The sequence below is a fragment of the Zalophus californianus genome, chromosome 8 (genome assembly GCF_009762305.2).
Source record: "Zalophus californianus isolate mZalCal1 chromosome 8, mZalCal1.pri.v2, whole genome shotgun sequence".
Classification (NCBI taxonomy): domain Eukaryota; kingdom Metazoa; phylum Chordata; class Mammalia; order Carnivora; family Otariidae; genus Zalophus; species Zalophus californianus.
This window is the reverse complement of record NC_045602.1, coordinates 2,705,568-2,729,814: the sequence shown is the minus strand read 5'-3', so window position 1 is coordinate 2,729,814 and position 24,247 is coordinate 2,705,568. Positions and strand designations below refer to the sequence as shown.

General features: G+C 41.3%; 1 protein-coding gene and 1 pseudogene across 10 annotated transcripts in view; one reads left to right on the top strand and one right to left on the bottom strand.

The window, feature by feature from the left end:
• DCDC2C (doublecortin domain containing 2C) overlaps window positions 1-24,247 on the bottom strand; it is a 121,287-nt gene that overhangs the window by 37,538 nt on the left and 59,502 nt on the right. The gene's annotated exons all lie outside the window — the stretch shown is intronic.
• Window positions 17,563-18,780, top strand: LOC113937084 (annotated as a pseudogene).

Sequence of the window (24,247 nt, the reverse complement as noted above, 5' to 3'; positions counted from 1 at the left end):
ATTGTTTGTCATCAGCTCTGCCCGGGATCTCGTGGCCTCAGAGTAGGGATATTTCACTTAGGTGAGGTTATTTGGGTATTTCCTTGATTTTCAGTTATCTGTATTATTAATATGGAAAAATGTTAACTCTACACATGTCAGTGATTGCTTTCATCTCCACTTCAATTTATATTTCCAAGTTTTGAATCGGAATCCAGTCTAGTCCAAATAGACCAAGAAAGAAAATGTCACTAATAATTCAATAGAAGGTAAACTTTTCCTAAATCTACATTACAATTCCCTGAAAGGCCAGAATGGGGGTAAAAGATTTCACCATGAAAATCTCACTGGAAATGCAGTTGTAAGCACAGTCCAGGTAGACACACTCTCAAATTAGGTTAAGACCCTTTTTAAAACATCCCTTATAACAATGAACCTCCCTTACACATCATGTATATGTTCCTCTTTTTCTATGGGATAAAGGCAATGAGGTCTTTTAAATAAAATGCTTACTTTTGATATCAAAATTATTTATTGGGAAAATGAAAGGATTTTGGTAAATATTGATGATCGTGTAGTAACTATGACCTCTTGGAACAACTGAGTACAAGCAAGGTAAGAAAATGTTTCTAAAAAATGTGAGGTCACAGGATACAAAAATCAAGCTACAGAAATCCATTGCATTCCATGCACTCATAAAGAAGCATCATAAAGAGAAATTAAGAAAACAGTATCATTTAGAATTGCACAAAAAAATAAAAAATATCTAGGAATAAACCTAACCAAAGACATGAAAGACCTATACTCTGAAAACTATACAATACTGATGAAGGAAATTGAAGACAACACAAAGAAATGGAAGTACATCCCATGTTCATGGATTGAAAGAACAAATACTGTTAAAATGTCTATACTACCCAAAGCAGTCTACACATTTAATGCAATCCCTATCAAAATAACAGCAGGATTTTTCACATCAACTAGAACAAATAACACTAAAATTTGTGTGGAACCACAAAAGACCCAAAATAGCCAAACAATCTTTTTTTTTTTTAAGATTTTATATATTCATTTGCGAGAGAGACAGAGAGAGAACAAGCAGGGGGAGAGGCAGAAGGAGAGGGAGAAGCAGACTCCCTGCTGAGCAAGGAGCCCGAATTGGGACTCGATCCCAGGACCCTGGGATCATGACCTGAGCCAAAGGCAGATGCTTAACCATCTGAGCCACCCAGGCGCCCCAAAACAATCTTGAAAAGGAAAAGCAAAGCTAGAGACATCACAATTCCAGACTTCAAGTTATAGGACAGAGCTGTTGGGAGAACCTGAGTGGTGCAGTCAGTTGAGCATCCAGCTCTTGGTTTCAGCTCAGGTCATGATCTCAAGGTCATGAGATCGAGCTCTACATCAGGCTCCGTGCTCAGCACTGAGTCTGCTTAAAAGACTCTCCCTCTGGAAGAATGAAGCGGGGGAAATTGGAGGGGGAGATGAACCATGAGAGACTATGGACTCTGAGAAACGGACTGAGGGTTCCAGAGGGGAGGGGGGTGGGGGGATGGGTTAGCCTGGTGATGGGTATTAAAGAGGGCACGCTCTGCGTGGAGCACTGGGTGTTATGCATAAACAATGAATCATGGAACACTATGTCACAAACTAATGATGTAATGTATGGTGATTAACATAACAATAAAAAATTTAAAGGAATCAAAAAGACCCTCCTCTCCCTTTGCCCCTCCCCCTCTCTCAGATGAAAATAAATAAATCAAAAAAATTACACAGCTGTAGTCAACAAGACAGCATGGTACTGGCACAAAAATGGACAGAATAGAAAGCCCAGAAATAAACCATGATTATATGGTTAATTAATCTTCAGCAAGGGAGTCAAGACTATGCAATGGAACAAAGACAGTCTCTTCAACAAATGGTGTTGGGTAAACTGGTCAGCAACATGCAAAAGAATGAAACTGGACCACTTTCTTACACCATACACAAAAATGAACTCAAAATGGACAAAGGACCTAGATGCGAGAACTGAAACCATAAAAATCCTAGAAGAGAGCACAGGCAGTAATTTCTCTGACATCAGCCATAACAACTTTTTTCCTCGAGATGACTCCTGAGACAAGGGAAACAAAAGCAAAAATAAACTGTTGGGACTACATCAAAATAAAAACCTTCCGAAGGAAACAATCAACAAAACTAAAAGGCAACCTACTGAATGACATATCTGATTAAGGGTTAGTATTCAAAATATATGAAGAACATATACAACTCAACACTCAAAAAAAAACCCAAATAATCCAATTAAAGATGGGCAAAAGACATGAGCAGACATTTCTCCAAAGACAAGATACAAATGGCCAACAGACACATAAAAAGATGCCCAACATCACTGATCATCAGGGAAATGCAAAACAAAACCACGATGAGATATCAATCACATCACACCTGTCAGAATGACTAAAATCAAAAACACAAACTAAAAGTGTTGGTGAGGATGCAGAGAAAAAGGAGCCTCGTGCACTGTTGGTGGGAACGCAAACCGGTGCAGCCACTCTGGAAAACGATACGGAGTCTCCTCAAAAAGTTAAAAAATAGAACTACCCTCTGATCCATTAATCACACTGCTGGTATTTACCCAAAATACAAAAACACTAATTCAAAGGGATACATGAACCACTATGTTTATTGCAGCATTATTTATAGTAGCCAAATTATGGAAACAGCCTGTGTCCATAGATTGATGAACGGGTAAAGAAGTAGTATGTATACAATGAAATATTACTAAGGCATAAAAAAATAATGAAATCTTATCATTTGCAATGGCATGGATAACCCTAAAGAGTATAATGCTAAGTGAAATAAGTCAGAGCAAGACAGATACTGTATGACTTCACTCATATGTGGAATTTAAGAAACAAAACAAATGAACAAAGGGAAAAAAAGAGACAAACCAAGAAACAAACTCTTAACTACAGAGAACAAACAGATGGTTACCAGGGGGGAGGTGGGTGGGAGGAACATGTGAAATTTAAAAAAAAAAAATTATTTACTAGGAAAATGGCCAGGATTTCAGTAAATATTGATGATAATGTAATAACTACGACCTCTTGGAAAAATCAAGTGCAAGCAAGATAAGAAAATGTTTCTAAAAAATGTGTCTGCTCCTGCTGAGTCCTTCCTTTGTGGATTTGCTGTCATCCTTAAGGTGGAGTTTTAAAAATCAGAAGCCAAGAAACAAAATAAGGGGCAACACATACAACAGAATAGAAAGTAGCTCCTCAGTAAATTAGGCACAAAGGAGAAAAAGGGGAACAGCTCCTCTCTAAAAACAGAGAGAAATGTCAGCTGCAGAGACAGAAAACAAATTCTGATTCTCATTTTAAATGTCTGTTTCCTGAAAATCTCAAATGTAGCCAATCACCAATTACCTTTTGAGTACCTACTATGTGCCCTCGGCTCTACTGGTCACTGCTGAGGGCTGCAGGGAACGTAAGGTGTGGTCTTTACGAAGAAGAAATATATGGTTGTACTGAGGGACTAATTAACAAATAGGAAATGCATGCCCCGTGAGACAGCAAATAACAGATCTACAAAATTCAGTGTTAGTACCGTGTATAATAACCTCGTTAACACAGAATAAGTTGGGCAGGAATCTCAAAAACTGACAAAGTTTGGAGTGTCAATGATGGTTTCACAGAAGTGGTCAGACTTAGGTAGGGACAGTAAAGGTTTGAAAAGAGCAGGGACATAGTTAAAGGGGAAAAGGTGTAAACAGAGTCAGGAGAGCAGTATGATGCCAGGAGTTGACCAATGTCAATCAGCACTGAGGCACAGACCAGAGGGAAGACTCAGATCCAGGGACATTGGAAAGTAGACACCGAGTGGTACCTTTTTAGGGAAGAACAAAGGTGCCATGACAGAGACAAGGAGGAACCGAGTGGCATTGAGGACATGTCCTATTTGAGGGGACATCTAAGTGGAAATGCAGAGGCTCATAAACATCACAAGGTTCTACGTGCTATGAGGGTCTGGAAGAACTGAGGTCATCCAAGGTTCCATTAAAGACAAGGGGCTGAAATGGCATTTGGAAACAGAAGGGGGACCAGAGGGGAAGGTTAACACAGTTTAAATAATTTCAGTCATTAGGGTAAAGTCCCCATGAGGGAAGCAACAGAGAGGAGAACCAGAGTGACAGAATGTGAGGTCTCTGCTTGGGGGTGGGCCGAGAGAGAGAAGTCAACAGGCTGTTGGGACAGGAGAGTGTCCTGTCAAGGAATGGAGGAGTTTGATGACCGAGAGATGGATACACAGTGTCAAGAAAAATTGAAGGATAGAACAGCAGATGAGAAATGTTCGCTGAGTCTACCCACCACAGGGCAGCAGCTCTAGGAGAGGCAGGGGTGGGGCCAATGGGGAGAGACAGGATGAGAGTGGAAGGGTCTCCTGTAGCGCCCTGACATGGGGCTATGCACAAAGCAAATGACGACGAGCTCCCTAGGTCAGCGAATGAAGACAGGCGAGTACACCTGCTGGACGGCCGTGCTGGAGGCCCCCGTGCTGGAGGCCCCCGTGCTGGAGGCCCCCGTGCTGGATGGCCAGGACAACTTCTCAAAGCAGGCACCTCTGCTACTGGACAGCAAGACAAACGTCCATGAGTCGGGGGAAGAGTAATGACACTGACAAGGCAGACAGAAATCACAGGCACAGCGACCCTCACAAGTGGCAAGAAAAGAAATTTTGGAGAAGGATGGAGGATGGGCTCATTTAGGAAATAAGGGGATGTGTCTTCCTCTGGGGCTTGAAGCCACAGTCTGACTCAAAGGCAACCTCGGAATGCTGAGCAAGAGGGCATCCTAGGGGTCTCTCCAGGCCAAAATGGCCACCTCTACCTTGCTCGCATCCAGAAGTGCCATACCTGACTTTCATCCCAGAGTTCTAAAAAATTACCAGAAGCCGCTGAAGGGCCACCTTTATTTACTTTTAGAAACACACAGGCTGGAAAAGGGTAGAAAAGCCAGTCCTGGAACGTGTAGATGAAGATGTGGACAAGATCATTGTCACCGAAAGATGCAGGTGAGCCACCCAAGCATCCGAGGGCTTGAGGAAGAGCAAATAAACCTGCACGGAGCATGAGCACACTCGGTCTCCACAGGCGGCAGCCTTTCTGCAGGACCCAGGACAGGACAGAGGCCACTCATGCTCCAGCGACTAAGCCTGCACCGTCCTGTCTCTGAACCTTGCACGGAGCCTTGTGCAACTGAACAGGCTCTGAACGCAGAGTACACCCTCATTGGATGTCTGCAACTGGTTTCAGGAATTTCTATTGCAATAGGGAAATTTCCTAAAATCACAATATTGAGAGAAGGTGATGTTTCCAATATGAAAGGACTGGATAAGAGTCATTTCTAGGGGTGCTTCTGGCTCAGACTTTTTTTTACGATTTATTTATTTGTGAGAGAGAGTGAGTACGCATGCACACGTGAGCAGGGGGAAGAGCAGAGGGAGAGAGAATCTCAAGCAGACTCCCCGCTGAGCACAGAGCCCTACATGGGGCTCAATCCCCCAACCCCGAGATCATAACCTGAGCCAAAATCAAGAGTCAGGCTCAACCGACTGAGCCACCCAGACACCCCTGGCTCAGACTTGGAAGATCCCGCAGACCCAGTATCCTCCAGGGACAAGGCCTGGGCAGGGAGCCAGCTGCTGGCCTGATCAGGCCTGTTGGTCAGTGGCAGGTGTGTAGGCTTCACGACACACATTGGGACAATAGTGACAAAGAAGGTTGGATGTCACAGAGGCTTCTGAATCAGAGGATGGAACCAAAGGATGTTTAGGAGTGTTTGACTCCACCCCAAATAGATGTACGGTTTGCTGAAATTCGCATGCACTCTCTGCCCATGATCTTTGCCAGTCTGTGAAATGCATTACTTAAAGCATTTCAATGTGAGGTATAAATCTGTTTTTGACTTATCACAAGTTCAAAAAAAAAAAAAAAGCCTGTTTTCTCTATACTCGTTCTATTTACAAGCAAAAATGTGAATTTTATTTATAGAACATTTTTTTTTTTTGCACTGCTGTGGATTCTCCTCCTTTGGTACCAATATAGACAAACCCCGAAGATGAATAAAGAACATGCCTTGACTTGACTTGATATCACATGGCTTCACGGATGGCGTCTCTGAACAATCTTAGGAGCAGACCTCGGTTCTGAGTTACAGGTACCCGACTATTTCTCATCTCCACTTTCTCTCAGGGAAAAGCTGCCAGGTTCACAGAAGATAATGTGGAATCAAGAGAAAAGACCCCTAAACAATCTCATTGTCAATTCAAAGGGCCCATGGACCTTCCAGCTCCCTTCCTCTTCCTGTTTTTGATTTTCTTTTCTCTAACCACTCATGGGTGAAGATACTTTTTTTCTCCAAAATATGACTGTCAATTGTGGGTAACTAAGTAATAAATTCACCTAAAATACCTTCCTAGAGTGTGGTATAGGCAGCCAGTAAAGGTTTCTCATTAAGCTTTCCCAGAAATGAGAATTTAAAATGCTACTTTCTGTGTCCAAAAATTAGATTTATGGCCCTACGTTACACAAACCTAAACTCCAGGTTGCTTGGTACCATACAAAACATTGTAAACTGACCACGTATATTTTTGTAATTAAGAATAATTCATACATTTTAAAAGTTATAGACAGCTTCTCTATAACTCACATGGAAAACCAAGTAAATGTGAATAAAGTGCTTTCCTTTTGTGACTGCAATGGTTTGTGCGCTACGTGGTGATATTTTAATTTCTGGGTGGTGCGGTCGGTTGAGGGTCTGACTCTTGGTTTCAGCTCAGGTCATGATCTCATGCATTGTGGGACCAAGCCCTGCGTCAGGTTCTGTGCTCAGTGGGGAGTCTGCTTCTCTCCACCTCCCTCTGACCCTCCCCCCACTCTCTCTCTCTCTCTCTAAAACAAATAAATTAAAAAAAAAAAACCTGTCCACCTAAAACTAGAAGGAGTGTGAGAAGAGGACCACCCGTGGAGAACAGAAATTGGCCACAAAGCCCCCCACTCTGGGGCTAGGCTCACAGCTGAGGGGACCACCTTGCTGAATGCAGAAAGACCCTCCCTTGGGTCCTGTTTCTGCTACTTATGCATTATAAGTTGGGCATAAAGTTCTATTAAATATTTTGCTCTCACCCCACAGGAGGTACCTCAGCTGACACCTTTAATTAAGAGTTTGCTTGCACCTGGTGCTATTCTTGTCTATATCCTAGCAGATGGCTCCAAGTAAAGAGTTTTGTCCATCTGCTAAAAATCAATTTTCTATAACAGATAGCATCATAGACAACTGCTGAATGAGAAAACAAACTAATAAGTGAACAGCCGAGCACCGGCTGATGAGGAGCAGGGCGCCTACCTGAGCATCTGGCTGAATGGGTCCTCCCTTCTTCCCTGCACAGTGACAAGCGTACGGACCCATCGGAGATACACTGGACACAGCCGGGAGCTGCAGGGAGCTGGGGGCCATCCTGCGCCAGAGGCAGCCGCTGGAGGGAAGTCTCCCTGCTGCACACTCGAGGCTGGGAGAGGGGCGAGGACGGGCAGGCCCCTCAGGGAGCAGGAGGGTCCTCAGACCAGAAACCAGGAGTGAAGTGTGGACACTTCCCAGACAGAAAGCGGTAGAAGAAACTGGCCTGCACCTGCGGGCCTCTTCCTAGCGTCACTGAGGTACAACGGACAAGTAACAACTGTGTATATTCAGGTGGTACAACTTCGTGGTGTTTAAGGAGTGCTGCTTTGGTGACCGCAGATGAGTTAATGAGTGTGTCCATCTTGCATAGACAGCTGCTTTGCACGTATGGCGCGGACACATAAGGTCTGCTCTCAAGTAAACGATACAGTGTTGCTAACTATAGATCCCCAGGCTTACTCTCCGTATGACTCGCCGATCTTCTTACTTGCTGCTACTCTAGACTGGAATGCAGCCTTTCATGTCCCCCCTCCAGGTCCCTAACTGTGATTTCTAAAATTGTCATGAGTTCAACACAAGTGTTTCAATGGAGCTCCCCACATGAAAAAATAGATTGGTTCATCCTATTATAAAACATATATTTAATACATTATGTTTTATTAATGAAGACCATTACACAGAAAAATATATATATATATATAGTTGAAGGTAAAGCGTCTCTTCTATTTTAAAGTGTAAATTTCTCTTTTTGTTTGAATCCAGATGAATCTTCTATGTATAGAAGAATCCAAGCCTTATTTTTCTAGAACCATGTAATTCCCTAAAAATTTCATTACTTAATATTTAATTCACCAAATCCCACTTAGCATTATTGATGACTTACACTTAGCTTTTGAGACTCCAGTGTTGATCAATATGAACCTCGTCTTTCAGGAAAGCAATAAAACACTTAGCAGTAGTGACAGAATGGTATCAAGATAATAAAGAGGAAAAAAATGGGAAAGATACTGGGCAGGCAATGAATTTCAAAAATCAATTAAAGAATCAATGCCGTTTTCATTTTGTCACAAAAACCCTGAGTCAGAGACAATGCTAGATCAAAAACTCCCTGGTTTTATTGGCATTTCTGGCAATGTTAATTAAATGAAAACCGTCTCCTGATTGACTGATAAAGCATACAACAAGAGTGAATCACGGCTACAGGTTTGTGCACCCATTTACCATAGCAAGATGCTTACACCGTGTTTCCAGCTGTAGCTGTAAGCAAAGGAAAATGCCTCATGTTCTGAGCTTAGCGTTTATTAAATATGTTAAATCATTTAACTATGATTCATGTCAGTTGATATAAACCATTACTTTGATTATTTTTTAAAAGGTCTCAGTGTTTTGTCACTCATTTTATAGCGAGGGATATATCAAGTACTCACTTTTCTTATCAGATCGTGTCGGGCATGAGGACCACTGTTTCCAGCCTTGGTGACCACTTAGGTCACCTTGCAAGGGCAAGTGCCTGTTTCCTTCCAAACCCCTTGTCCTATGAGACTTGATTCTCAATGAATGTCTAAGCACAGCAGGATTTGGGTGGAGTCATAATGTCAAGAAAACCAGAAAATAAAATAGAATATGACTCTCTTTTTTAAGAGAATAAGCACACAGCCTTTATCAATGATAGCTAACTCCTATAACTATGGGATCAAAATTACCCACTGTTTTGTTCTATTTTGTTTTTCAATTTTCTTATGACTTCACCCAAATTCATATTGCATTTTGAAATTTCCAACTTTTCAATAACACAAACACTGAAAACTGGAAGCTAGGAGAGGGCCGAACCTCTCTCTCTCCTGCCAAACTCAAGTCCTAAAATTCCCAGGCATGTTTGGTGAAGAATTTTTTTTAACAAGCCATGCTCCTTGTCAGGTAAGGAAGGGAGGCTCCGAGCAGGAGGTGACCGTTCAATAGGGAAAAACACAGAACAGGGAGTTATTGAAAACCTGAAAGCACATACAAAATAACGGGACAACTGGGGAAAGCGACATATTACAATAGCCAGCACTGTTGCTAAAAGTGGAGAACACTAAGAAATGACCAGATGGGTGATTCAGACTGCTGAACCAGGTGAAGATCGACATTGGGGAGAGACTAGAAATCAAACCAGAAACAAGCTCAGAGGTCAAGTACGAGAATCAGTGCCACACGGCACAGCGTTCCTTCAGGAGAAGCCAGGGCTGGCCCTCTGCTGCAGGGGAACACAGCGCCACCCCACCAAGGAGCTCACACCTGCACAGACAGGCATCCTCTGACCATCTTCTGACCATCCTCTGACCATCTGCAGCTGCTTCCCCTCACCTGGGCCCCGCTTCTTCCCACTGCCCGCACTATCAACATCGCTTCCCCAGGGAAGGAAGATCAAATGATGAACTTGCCAAAACACATCAGCACCTCATTGTGCAGAAGACAGGAGCCTTGCCACTTAGAGATGTGTTCTAATCCTAACCAAGGGCAAATAACCTGCAGACAGAATGATTCTCAATTCTTCATCACCAAATCAGAGACTGGATAGCAGATTATAATGTTCACTTAGCATTCTAAATGTTTCCATTTATAGACATCAAGATTTTATTAGAGTGGGTGACAAATATATATATACAAAACTTTACATGTATCTCAAGGAATAAGTTTAATAACTAACAGACATAAGTTTTAGTCATATGTTGTGTGATATAATTTTTTTCTTGTTTTTCCAACAGGCTACAATATAAATGTTTTGAAGGCAGACAAAATCTGCTATTTTTCTGTCACACTGACAGCATTTAACCCAGAAAAGCTCAACAGTTTTGAGGTGTGGACCACAGTTGCCATCACCACCCATTCGAAGGGACTCTGGCTTGATCTCATCATACGTTGTCAGAAAACACACAGAATGCCCCTCTAAAAGGTGAGAGATCATTTTATAAATCGATGAGTATATATGCTAAAAATCTTACTTTAAGATCCTTTTTTTACACACTTATTATTAATCACTTTATGCTTGATATTTGAAGACTTTGAGGAAAAAATATCACAATCATCATTTCATCATTTTACACACTCTGCACCCGGAAATTGTCACTATGGCAATCTGTCTCGATGCCTCTAAATCATAAGTGACCCGTGTGTTCATGTGATACCCTAAAATGCAAAACTTAAATAAAACCACCAAAATGCACACCTAGAGCATTCCCAGTGTTCTTTGATACATTTCAGAGACTTACTATCAGTCTAACGCAGGATGGAATAATTTAACATCTGGTTTCATGGATTAGGTTTTATTTTGCATTTTTAAATGTATCACTGGGTAAATTATTCCTTCTGTTTTCTCAAGCCTCTCAAGTTTTCACCCCAATAACAAAATATACCTAATGAGAAATCAAATGGAATATTTATTCCAGTAAAAGAGAAATGAAATTGTCTTTTTTGATCCTGGCATGAGATGCAAGGGTCAAAACAGATGATAACCAAAGCAAAACCTGTAACATTGCTCTGAAGGAACCCTACATAAGCACGATTCGTATGTTGTCTTGTTGGTTGTTTGGGGCTTTTCTTAGTGTGAGTGGCATCTCTGATCAAAAATGTTTAAATCTATTTCTAATAAGTAAAATCACCATTCGGAAGTATACTAAGAAAAATTCTAAAATACTGAAAATATCCTAAATATTGATTCATAGTATTAAAATATTTTTTATTATCAGCAAAGTCATAATCCCTTTAAGACACTATGTAAAGGGGAGGCAGAGCAAGATGGTGGAGAAGTAGGAGACCTAGACTTCGTCTGGTCTCAGGAATTCAGCTGAATAGGGTTCAAACCATTCTGAACACCTACGAACTCAACAGGAGATCAAAGAGGAGAGTAGCAACAACTCTCTGAACAGAGAAGCGACCAATTACTGGAAGAGTCATATTTTATCCCTTCATAGTAGTTACCCTTATTTTTGGCATATATATATAAGTTGTTCTCTCTTTAAAATTTTGAGATACAGTTTCTTCTAACAGGTAAAAATATACCCTAAATCACTAGTGTATGGCTCTGTTCTAGTCTCCTGCCTGATCACATTCTCTCCCTTTTCTCTTTTTTTTTTAAATCTTCTTTCTTTTTTCAAACAACTTCTTATCTTATCAAGTCCTTTTATAAAATTTTTTATAATTTTCATCTTTACAGTCATCTTCTATCCCTTCATTGTATCAACCCTTATTTTGTACATATATGTCTTTCTTCCTTTAAAATTTTAGGAGACACTTTTTTCTAACAGACCAAAATACGCCAAAAATCTAGTGTGTGGCACTGATCTATGCACTAGCCTGATCATATTTGATCACATTCTGCTTTTTTTGTATTGTTCTGTTTTTGTTTTTATCTTTTCTTTCTTTTCTTTTTTTTTTCTCTTTCTTTTTTCTTTCCTTCCCTTTCTTTTCCCCTGGTTTCAGGTCTTTTCGGATTTGTATACAGTAAATTTGCTGGGGACGTAAACCTGTTAGCATTTTGTTCTCTCATTTATCTATTCTCCTCTGGACAAAATGACAAGACGAAAAAAATCACCTCAGCAAAAAGAACAAGAGGTAGTACCGTCAGCCAGGGACCTACTCAATACGGACATTAGTACGATGTCGGACCTAGAGTTCAGAATCATGACTTTAAAGATACTAGCTGGGCTTGAAAAAAGCATGGAAGTTATTAGAGAAACCCTTTCTGGAGAAATAAAAGAACTAAAATCTAACCAAGTCGAAATCAAAAAGGCTATTGATGAGGTGCAATCAAAAATGGGGGCACTAAGTGCTAGGATAAATGAGGCAGAAGAGAGAATCAGTGATATAGAAGACCAAATGATGGAAAGTAAAGAGGCTGAGAAAAAGAGGGAGAAACAACTACAGGATCGCGAGGGCAGAATTCGAGAGATAAGTGATTCGATAAGACGAAACAACATTAGAATAATTGGGATCCCAGAAGAAGAAGAAAGAGAGAGAGGGGCAGAAGGTATATTGGAGCAAATTATAGCAGAGAACTTCCCTAATGTGAGGAAGGAAACAGGCATCAAAATCCAGGAGGCACAGAGAACCCCTCTCAAAATCAGTAATAATAGGTCAACAACCCGACATCTAATAGTAAAACTTATGAGTCTCAGAGACAAAGAGAAAATCCTGAAAGCAGCTCGGGAGAAGAGATATGTAACCTACAATGGTAAAAATATTAGATTGGCAACAGACCTATCCACAGAGACCTGGCAGGCCAGAAAGGACTGGCAAGATATCTTCAGAGCACTAAATGAGAAAAATATGCAGCCAAGAATACTATATCCAGGTAGGCTGTCATTGAAAATAGAAGGAGAGATAAAAAGCTTCCAGAACAAACAAAAACTAAAGGAATTTGCAAACACGAAACCAGCCCTCCAAGAAATATTGAAAGGGGTCCTCTAAGCAAAGAGAGAGCCTAAACGCAGCAAAGATCAGAAAGGAACACAGACAACATACAGTAACAGTCACCTTACAGGCAATACAATGGCACTAAATTCATACCTTTCAATAGTTACCCTGAATGTAAATGGGCTCAATGCCCCAATCAAAAGACACAGGCTATCAGATTGGATTAAAACACAAGACCCATCCATATGCTGTCTGCAAGAGACTCATTTTAATATCTCATTTTTTGTTAATTTTTTATTGTTATGTTAATCACCATATATTACATCATTAGTTTTTGGTGCAGTGTTCCACGATTCATTGTTTGTGCATAACACCCAGTGCTCCATGCAGAACATGCCCTCCTCAATACCCATCACCAGGCTAACCCATCCCCCTACCCCCCTCCCCTCGAGAACCCTCAGTTTGTTTTTCAGAGTCCATCATCTCTCATGGTTCGTGCAAGAGACTCATTTTAGACCCAAAGACACCCCCAGATTGAAAGTGAGGGGGTGGAAAACCATTTACCATGCTAATGGACACCAAAAGAAAGCTGGGGTGGCAATCCTTCTATCAGACAAACTAGATTTTAAAACAAAGACTGTAATAAAAGATGAGGAAGGACACTATATCCTACTTGAAGGGTCTATCCAACAAGAAGATCTAACAATTGTAAATATCTATGCCCCGAACATGGGAGCAGCCAATTATATAAGGCAATTAATAACAAAAGCAAAGAAACACATTGACAACAATACAATAATAGTGGGGGACTTTAACACCCCCCTGACTGAAATGGACAAATCATCTAAGCAAAAGATCAACAAGGAAATAAAGACTTTAAATGACACACTGGAACAAATGGACTTCACAGACATATTCAGAACATTGCATCCCAAAGCAACGGAATACACATTCTTCTCTAGTGCCCATGAAACATTCTCCAGAATTGATCACATCCTAGGTCACAAATCAGGTCTCAACCAGTACCAAAAGATTGGGATCATTCCCTGCATATTTTCAGACCACAATGCTTTGAAACTAGAACTCAATCACAAGAGGAAAGTCGGAAAGAACTCAAATACATGGAGGCTAAAGAGCATCCTACTAAAGAATGAATGGGTCAACCAGGAAATTAAAGAAGAATTAAAAAAATTCATGGAAACCAATGAAAATGAAAATACAACTGTCCAAAATCTTTGGGATACAGCAAAGGCAGTCCTGAGAGGAAAGTATATAGCAATACAAGCCTTTCTCAAGAAACAAGAAAGGTCTCAAATACACAACCTAACCCTACACCTAAAGGAGCTGGAGAAAGAACAGCAAATAAAGCCTAAACCCAGCAGGAAAAGAGAAATAATAAAGATCAGAGCAGAAATCAATGAAATAGAAACCAAAAGAACAGTAGAACAGATCAACGAAACTAGGAGCTGGTTCTTTGGAAGAATTAACAAGATTGATAAACCCCTGGTCAGACCTATCAAAAAGAAAAAAGAAATGACCCAAATCAACAAACTCATGAATGAAAGAGGAGAGATCACAACCAACACCAAAGAAATACAAACAATTATAAGAACATATTATGAGCAACTCTATGCCAGCAAATTAGATAACCTGGAAGAAATGGGTGCATTCCTAGAGATGTATCAACTACCAAAATTGAACCAGGAAGAAATAGAAAACCTGAACAGACCTATAACCACTAATGAAATTGAAGCAGTCATCAAAAATCTCCCAACAAACAAAAGCCCAAGGCCAGATGGCTTCCCAGGGGAATTCTATCAGACATTTAAGAAGAATTAATACCTATTCTCCTGAAACTGTTCCAAAAAATAGAAATGGAAGGAAAACTTCCAAATTCATTTTATGAGGCCACCATTACCTTGATCCCAAAATCAGACAAAGATCCCATCAAAAAGAGAATTACAGACCAATATCCTTGATGAACATGGATGCAAAAATTCTCACCAAAATACTAGCCAATAGGATCCAACAGTACATTAAAAGGATTATTCACCACGACCAAGTGGGATTTATCCCTGGGCTGCAAGGCTGGTTCAACATCCGCAAATCAATCAACGTGATACAATACATTAACAAAGGAAAGAACAAGAATCATATGATCCTCTCAATAGATGCAGAAAAAGCATTTGACAAAGTACAGCATCCTTTCTTGATCAAAACTCTTCAGAGTATAGGGATAGAGGGTACATACCTCAATATCATAAAAGCCATCTACGAAAAACCTACAGCGAATATCATTCTCAATGGGGAAAAGCTGAGAGCTTTTCCCCTAAGGTCAGGAACGTGGGAGGGATGTCCACTCTCACCACTGCCATTCAACATAGTATTAGAAGTCCTAGCCACAGCAATCAGACAACAAAAAGAAATCAAAGGCATCCAAATCGGCAAAGAGGAAGTCAAACTCTCACTCTTTGCAGATGATATGATACTTTATGTGGAAAACCCCAAAGACTCCACCCCAAAACTGCTAGAACTCATACAGGAATTCAGTCAAGTAGCAGGCTATAAAATCAATGCACAGAAATCAGTGGCATTCCTATACACCAAAAACAAGACAGAAGAGAGACAAATCAAGGAGTCGATCCCATTTACAATTGCACCCAAAACCATAAGATACCTAGGAATAAATTTAACCAAAGAGGCAAAGGATCTGTACTCAGAAAACTATAAAATACTCAGGAAAGAAATTGAAGAAGACACAAAGAAATGGAAAAACGTTCCATGCTCATGGATTGGAAGAACCAACATTGTGAAGATGTCAATGCTCCCTAGAGCAATCTACACATTCAATGCAATCCCCATCAAAATACCATCCACTTTTTTCAAAGAAATGGAACAAATAATCCTAAAATTTGTATGGAACCAGAAGAGACCCAGAATAGCCAGCGGAATTTTGAAAAAGAAAAGCAAAGCTGGCGGCATCACAATTCTGGACTTCCAGCTCTATTACAAAGCTGTCATCATCAAGACAGTATGGTACTGGCACAAAAACAGACACATAGATCAATGGAACAGAATCGAGAGCCCAGAAATGGACCCTCAACTCTATGGTCAACTTATCTTTGACAAAGCAGGAAAGAATGTCCAGTGGAAAAAAGACAGTCTCTTCAACAAATGGTGTTGGGAAAATTGGACAGCCACATGCAGAAGAATGAAACTGGACCATTTCCTTACACCACACCCAAAAATAGACTCCAAATGGTTGAAAGACCTAAACGTGAGACAGGAGTCCATCCAAATCCTAAAGGAGAACACAGGTAGCAACCTCTTCGACCTCAGCCGCAGCAACTTCTTCCTAGAAACATCACCAAAGGCACAGGAAGCCAGGGCAAAAATGAACTATTGGGATTTCATCAAGATAAAAAGCTTTTGCACAGCAAAAGAAACAGTCCACAAAACCAAAAGACAACCGACAGTATGTGAGAAAATATTTGCAAATGACCTATCAGATAAAGGGCTAGTATCCAAAATCTATAAAGAACTTATCAAACTCAACACCCAAAGAACAAATAATCCAATCAAGAAATGGGCAGAAGACATGAACAGACATTTTTCCAAAGAAGACATCCAAATGGCCAACAGGCACATGAAAAAGTGTTCAACATCGCTCGGCATCAGGGAAATCCAAATCAAAACCTCAATGAGATACCACCTCACACCCGTCAGAATGGCTAAAGTTAACAAGTCAGGGAACGACAGATGTTGGCGGGGATGTGGAGAAAGGGGAACCCTCCTACACTGTTGGTGGGAATGCAAGCTGGTGGAACCCCTCTGGAAAACAGTATGGAGGTTCCTCAAACAGTTGAAATTAGAGCTACCATTCGATCCAGCAATTGCACTACTGGGTATTTACCCCAAAGACACAAATGTAGGGACCCGAAGGGGTACGTGCACCCCAATGTTTATAGCAGCAATGTCCACAATATCCAAACTGTGGAAAGAGCCAAGATGTCCATCGACAGATGAATGGATAAAGAAGAGGTGGTATATATACACAATGGAATATTATGCAGCCATCAAAAGGAATGAGATCTTGCCATTTGCAACGACGTGGATGGAACTGGAGGGTGTTATGCTGAGTGAAATAAGTCAATCAGAGAAAGACATGTATCATATGACCTCACTGATATGAGGAATTCTTAATCTCAGGAAGAAACTGAGGGTTGCTGGAGTGGTCGGGGGTGGGAGGGATGGGGTGGCTGGGTGATGGACATTGGGGAAGATATGTGCTACGGTGAGTGCTGTGAATTGTGCAAGACTGTTGAATCACAGATCTGTACTTCTGAAACAGATAACGCAACATATTTTAAGAAAAAAGAAAAAGAAGAAGATCGCAGGAGAGGAAGAATGAAGGGGAGTAAGTCAGAGGGGGAGACGAACCAGGAGAGATGATGGACTCTGAAAAACAAACTGAGGTTTCTGGAGGGGAGGAGGGTGGGGGGATGGGTTAGCCTGGTGATGGGTATTAAAGAGGGCACATTCTGCATGGAGCACTGGGTGTTATGAACAAACAATGAATCATGGAACAGTACACCAAAACAAATTATGTAATATATGGTGATTAACATAACAATAAAAAATTTAAAAAAAAACACTATGTAAAAAAATTAATGGAAAATAGCCCTTAAGAATATACACAAAAGTGAGCAAACAGAAGCTTGGATGGCTGTGTCGTGTTAGTTCATGAAGTTTTACCATCTATTTAAGTAATCAAAAATGGAAAATTCTGCAAAAGCAGAGGAGTGTGAAAAGATCTCTCTGGAAGAGGCAAAAGCATCAATAGATTTGGAAACAGAGTCTTCACTCAGTATTAATGAAAACATAACCACTCCTGGGACTGGGCTTTCTGAAAAGGCTCCTATCTGTGGACAAGGAGACACACCAAAAAAGAGAAAAAAATGGAATTTGAAGACGATCTTATAAAGGAAAGTTCTAGTTGTGGGGAAGATACTCCAACCAAGTAAAGAAAACTTGATGCTGAAATTGTCTCAGAGGAAAAATGTTCTGGTGATGATGAAGGCATTTCAAGGAAAAGAAGAATGGAAACTGATGATTTTCCAGAAGACGAACCCTCTACTGGAGATGGCACACAGAAAAAGAGAAAAATAGAACTTGAAGATGTTCCTGAAAAAGCAAAAAAACTTAGAAGAGGGACACAGTTCAGCAGTGGCTGCCCACTATAATGAACTACAAGAAGTTGGTTGTTGTAATGAACTACAAGAAGTTGGAAGCATAGCCGAAGTCGTATTTTTTACCTAAGAAACTTTAATAATTGGATGAAAAGCGTCCTCATTGGGGAATTTTTAGAAAAGGTACGGTAGAAAAAAAAAGTGATATCACTGTTTTGGACCTGGAATGTGGTAAAGGTGGAGATTTGCTCAAGTGGAAAAAGGGAAGAATTAACAAGCTAGTTTGTACAGATATTGCTGATGTTTCTGTCAAACAGTGTCAGCAATGGTATGAGGACATGAAAAATCGTTGTCGTGATAACAAATATATTTTCAATGCAGAATTTGTAACTGCTGATTGTTCAAAGGAACTTTTAATTAACAAATTTCCTGACCCAGAAATGTGCTTTGACATCTGCAGTTGTCAATTTGTCTGTCATCATTCATTTGAATCCTAAGAGCAGGCTGACATGATGCTCAGAAATGCTTGTGAGAGATTGAGCCCTGGAGGCTATTTTATTGGTACCACTCCCAATAGCTTTGAACTGATAAGACGCCTTGAAGCTTCAGAAACAGAATCATTTGGGAATGAGATATATACTGTGAAGTTTCAGAAGAAAGGAGATTATCCTTTATTTGGCTGCAAATATGACTTCAACTTGGAAGGTGTTGTGGATGTCCCTGAATTCTTGGTCTATTTTCCATTGCTAAATGAGTAAGAATGTCATTAATCTGTTACTCTTCTCTTTATGCCTTAAGAGAAATAAAGAAAAAAATTAAAAAAATAAAGAATATACACAAAAGTGAAAACGGATTCTAAGCAGAAGAATTGGATGTTTTTACTATTTTTATCTGTATTTATTAATAATTCTATAATAAATATGATTTTTTATAATTTGGTAAAGTATTCTTAATTTTAAGACATGGGATATCATAGAAGAAGATTCAATTTCACAAAATCACTAATGCCCACAGTGAGTAAGGCACTCTGTGTGACTGGTGCTGAGAAAAATGAAAATACAGGGGCGCCTGGTGGCTCAGTCTGTTAAGTGGCCAACTCTTGCTTTCAGCTCAGGTCATGATCTCAGAGTGGTGGGATCAAGCCCTGCATCAGGCTCTGCACTGGGTCTGGAGTCTGCTTGAGATTCTCTCCCTCTCCCTCTGTTCCTCCCCTGTCCTCTCTCTTTCTTTCTCTCTCTCAAAAACAATTTTAAACAAAGAAAAAGAAACAAAAAATGAAAATATAAATAAAATGAAATTCTTCCTTCTAAGGACTTTAACCTCTGGTAGGAATCACAGAGAGGAGAATAACTGTCCCTAAAATTTACTCCCTTCCCACTGGAGAAGGCACTTCATGGCTATTTCTAATCTTTATATGGACTCCACAGGTTAGAAGTTATCTCGATTTTGCAGATAAGGAACCTGAGGCTCAGGGCAGGAAACTGCACCCCAGACACAGCTTACATGTGTCCCAGGGCAGGAAACTGCACCCCAGACGCAGCTTACATGTGTCCAGAGTTTGCCCTCTTCACTCCATCATGTTTACCAGCATGTTCAGACTAACAGCAAGGAACACATATGGCAAACAAACGATATATTTTCCAAAGAATTTCTTGACACTGAAGTCTGAGAGACTGTTATCTGAGCTCCCAGGGACATCTCCCTGAACACCCATGGTTGCTTTCCCAGCAAAGTGCAGATGAACTAGTTGCTAAACATTCCAGAGGACGGAATTTGAGATAACAAAATTGGTGACACTGATTTTAATGAAACAATTGCAAATGGGAACAGCCAAGTGTCTAATTTCCAACTGAAAAACACTTTCATTAAAATACTGCAGAAAAAAAATAAAATAAAATAAAATAAAATAAAATAAAATACTGCAAACACCATTTTAAACACAGATAAGTTGCACTTTTCAAGAACTTGCAAACCCATTTTTCAATCAATTACTTTGAGGTAAGTAAATCTATAAATATGTAAAATAATTGTTGGTTGGGTTAATGAAGTGCAGAGAGGTAAACTTACTGAACAAGGGGCACCTCGAAAGTTTACAGAGGAGCTAGGACAGGAATACAGCACTTCCACGTGGCCACATGCACACCGGCACACGACAGGTGCATCTGCATGCAATGGTGTACTTGCTTCCACGTGGCCGCATGCACACCTGCACACGACAGGTGCATCTGCATGCAATGGTGTACTTGCTTCCACGTGGCCGCATGCACACCTGCACACGACAGGTGCATCTGCATGCAATGGTGTACTTGCTTCCACGTGGCCGCATGCACACCTGCACACGACAGGTGCATCTGCATGCAATCGTGTACTTGCTTCCACGTGGCTGCATGCACACCTGCACACGACAGGTGCATCTGCATGCAATGGTGTACTTGCTTTCACGTGGCCGCATGCACACCTGCACACGACAGGTGCATCTGCATGCAATGGTGTACTTGCTTTCACGTGGCCACATGCACACCTGCACACGACAGGTGTACTCACTTCCACATGGATGTGTGCACATCTGCATGCACCAGGTGCATCTGCTTCCACAAAGCTGCACGCACATCTGCACGCAACAGGTGTATTCACAGACCGTATTGCACCTCCTGTGTGCGCCCCACCCCAGGTACTGTCAGGATTCTTTTACAATTCAGTTATCTCTGAGAACATAAATAAAAATCCTAACATCAAGCACATTTCATACATGTTATCTCTAATACTGGAGGTTGATTTTGCTATAAATAAACCACCAAACTTCAGAGGAAGAGACTGAGCTCTGATTTTCTACAGCGTTAGCCCAAGGTTCACGTGGGGGAAGTGATGGACGGAGCGTTCTACTGCAGGTGGATCTCATGTCAAAACCCAAGTGGTTTTCCCACGCTGGTTTTGATTAGGTAACCTTCCCAAATATTAGTATTTATGGCCCAGGTTTTCCACAGAGTGACAAGGAGTCTAAGTGAACTAAGGAATAAGTAAATAAAATCTTGCATACTTAGACAAAAATCATCGTGGTCACTTAATCATCTAACAAATAACAGTGAGACTTTTTTTTAAGTAGACTCTGCTCCCAGCGTGGAGCCCAACTCGGGGCTTGAACTCACGACCCTGAGATCAAGACCTGAGCTGAGATCAAGAGTCAGATGTTTAACTGACTGAGCCACCCCACCCAGGTGCCCCAACAGTGAGACTTTGATTCTGTGAAGGACAGAGCTACTGCCAGGAGGGCAGGACCATGGAGATGGACGTGCCCCTACCTGCCACATGGGGCCAGCTGTCTAGCAGAGCCACACCTTCCCAGGGCGCTGGGAGTATTGCAGCTGTGGGGAGCCCATCCTCCTGTGGCCCCACATGTTGACACATATTCATCCTTAGCCCAAGGGCCAGAGCCCGAAGGTGAAGGTTTAGGGCTTCCTGGAAAGCCCAAGTGAGCATCTGCAGGTGCCTGCTTGCAACTAACTTATAGAGGGCATTCCCTAACACATGACACAAGTGGAAGCTTGGCCCTCCTGCTTCCTATCTGCCCCTCGGGTGGATCTGTCTGCCTATCTGAAAGGCCTTAACCATGTTTCCTTCCCCCCTGAGTTTGCTTCCTCTCTGTGGGACCAAAACTACGCTGTATGAGGGCGGCGTAGAGGTTATCTTCCCGAAAAAGCACCTGGCAAGAATTTGGAATCCACCGATTATCTTGTTAGGTCTGTTTTCAGAATACAAAACACAAAAATTACAGAATTTTTGATACAAACCTTTCTTTCATTATCTTCACAAGGACTTTCATCTTATTTTTCCTATTATTAAAGAAATATAGTAATCAACTATCTGCAAGAAGGACACTGTCAGATAAACCATTCCTCACTTTCCCAGTTGCCGTACAGACATTTCAGGGCTTCCTCTCCTGCTCTGACCTGGCCTTGCTCCTCCCATTTTCCACCCAGTTCATCAGGCACTACACCTTTCCTACTCTAAATTGTTCTCCTGCACTTCTCATTAAGTATTTTCTACAGAACAGGACACATTATATTCTCTGCTGCTCCTGTGGGTTTTCATTCATAGAGCCCCACCTTCAGATGTGTGCGCCGCTCCGCCTTCCTGTTTCCCCAGCACTCGCTTCCCACTGGATGGGCAAAGCATCAACTACTCATCGGCCCCCAAGGATGATCTCACTTGTTTCTACCTTGTGTTATTAATGTGCATATTTGTGGGATATTCCACTCGGACAGTTCTCGAGCCTCCAATTTAGGTAAAATAGTGTGCCATGAGCACAATCTGACCTAGGTAAAAAGTATACACTTCATCTTTATTAGTTAATTAATGTTGATGATATTCCATTTTAAGGTGAAAATATTACTGAAGTGTCAGAGATCGTCAGAGTTACCATCAGTGTAGAATTAACATATTTAAAGCATTCTGAGGATGAAGAGGTGCCTGAGGAAAACACGGCTCTATTTTTTAATTCTGCTCTTGATTTCACCCACTTCTGTACCAGTAGCATGCGTCATAAATAAACCACTTGTCCACATTCGCTGGGCTGGAGGTGAGCCATATCTGATCCTGACACCCACGCTGACAGAGCTCCTCCCGGCCCGCGCTGTTCCAACTCCGTTCTAACCACGGCAGAGAGGGGCTGGGAGAGGCGGTGATGAGGAGTCCGTGCCTGATGTGCACCAAGATTCTGCTCGCGATGATGCAATGCTTGCACATAGACAGAGCTGACGGCCGCACAGCACTGCAAAGGTGCTTGTTACCACCGAATGGTACTCTTAAAAATGGTTAAAATGAATCATGGAACACTACATCAAAAACTAATGTGTAATATATGGTGATTAACATAACAATAAAAAAATTAAAAAAATAAAATATAGGGTAAAATTTGAAAAAAAATGGTTAAAATGGCCAGTGTTATGTTTTATATATACATATATCTTACCACAAAGAAATGTTAGATGATAACAGAAACCCTTATGATCAAACATCAGAAATCTGTATTTTAAAAATAATGTTCACAATAGGGGCGCCTGGGTGGCTCAGTCATTAGGCATCTGCCTTCGGCTCAGGTCATGATCTCAGGGTCCTGACATCGAGCCCTGCATTGGGCTCCCTGCTCAGCGGGAAGTCTGCTTCTCCCTATCCCACTCCCCCTGCTTGTGTTCCCTCTCTCCCTGTCTCTCTCTCTCTCTCTGCCAAATAAATAAATAAAATCTTTAAAAAAAATGTTCAAAATAATATGCTCTCTTACAACTTTGCAAGGTCATTTTCATTTTACTCCACGATGAGAGACTTAAGTTTAAGCACCTTAGCCACGGTAACTCAAAGCAAATCCACAAATGGTTATGAGACACTTATTGTGTATAAGGCACTGTCCTGGACACTGTGAAGGACACATGATGCCAAGACACATGCTCAGCCCCCTAAGGATTCCACAGTGGGGGCAGGGAGAAACAACACACAAAAAGAAAACTAATATAGTCAGTGTCTAATAAACATCACATGACTCATTTTTCAAATTAACAGAGAAATGAAACACGAAATAAAACTAGAGTTCACGAGAGCAGATAGAGATCACCATGGCCTCTTGGCCAGGAAGTGTTAATTAGATATCATTTCTTTATTATTATTACTAGCTGTTATAATGTACATAAAATGCCTCCTTTCTTTCTCATCCCTCAAAAACCTAGGCTAGATTTTGGGGCCAAAAACCTGCAACTCCATGGGGCGTTTCATGCCAATAAGGAAAAGACACCAAGGAAGTTCTGTTCGGGTCACATGGGAAGCAAAGATGGTGCTGTGTGGACGTCATAGCAGGAAAACTCTTGTAGCCACGAGTAACACAACACCTGCTGTCACAAGGAACAGACCATGGAACCTGACACGGTAAATAGCTCTCCTGAGAAATTAGGCACAACTAGCGTATGGTCTCACCAGGCAGAAGAAAACACAGCCTTGGATCATTCAAAACTGGGTTCAAATCCAAGCTCCCCCACTTCCTAAGTATAGGGTGGTAGCAGGTTACTTACGCTCTCTCCTATCTCTTTGCTTCTGGTCTACCAAGTTGGGTGTTGACACCCTGGGTGAAGAGTGCACGTGAGGTGAGGCGGGCCCGTGTGGCAGGGCTAGCGCAGCACCTGACAGAGAAAACACTCAGCAAACGGGGGGTCTGCTCCCCCCAGACCCTCCCTGCCCACC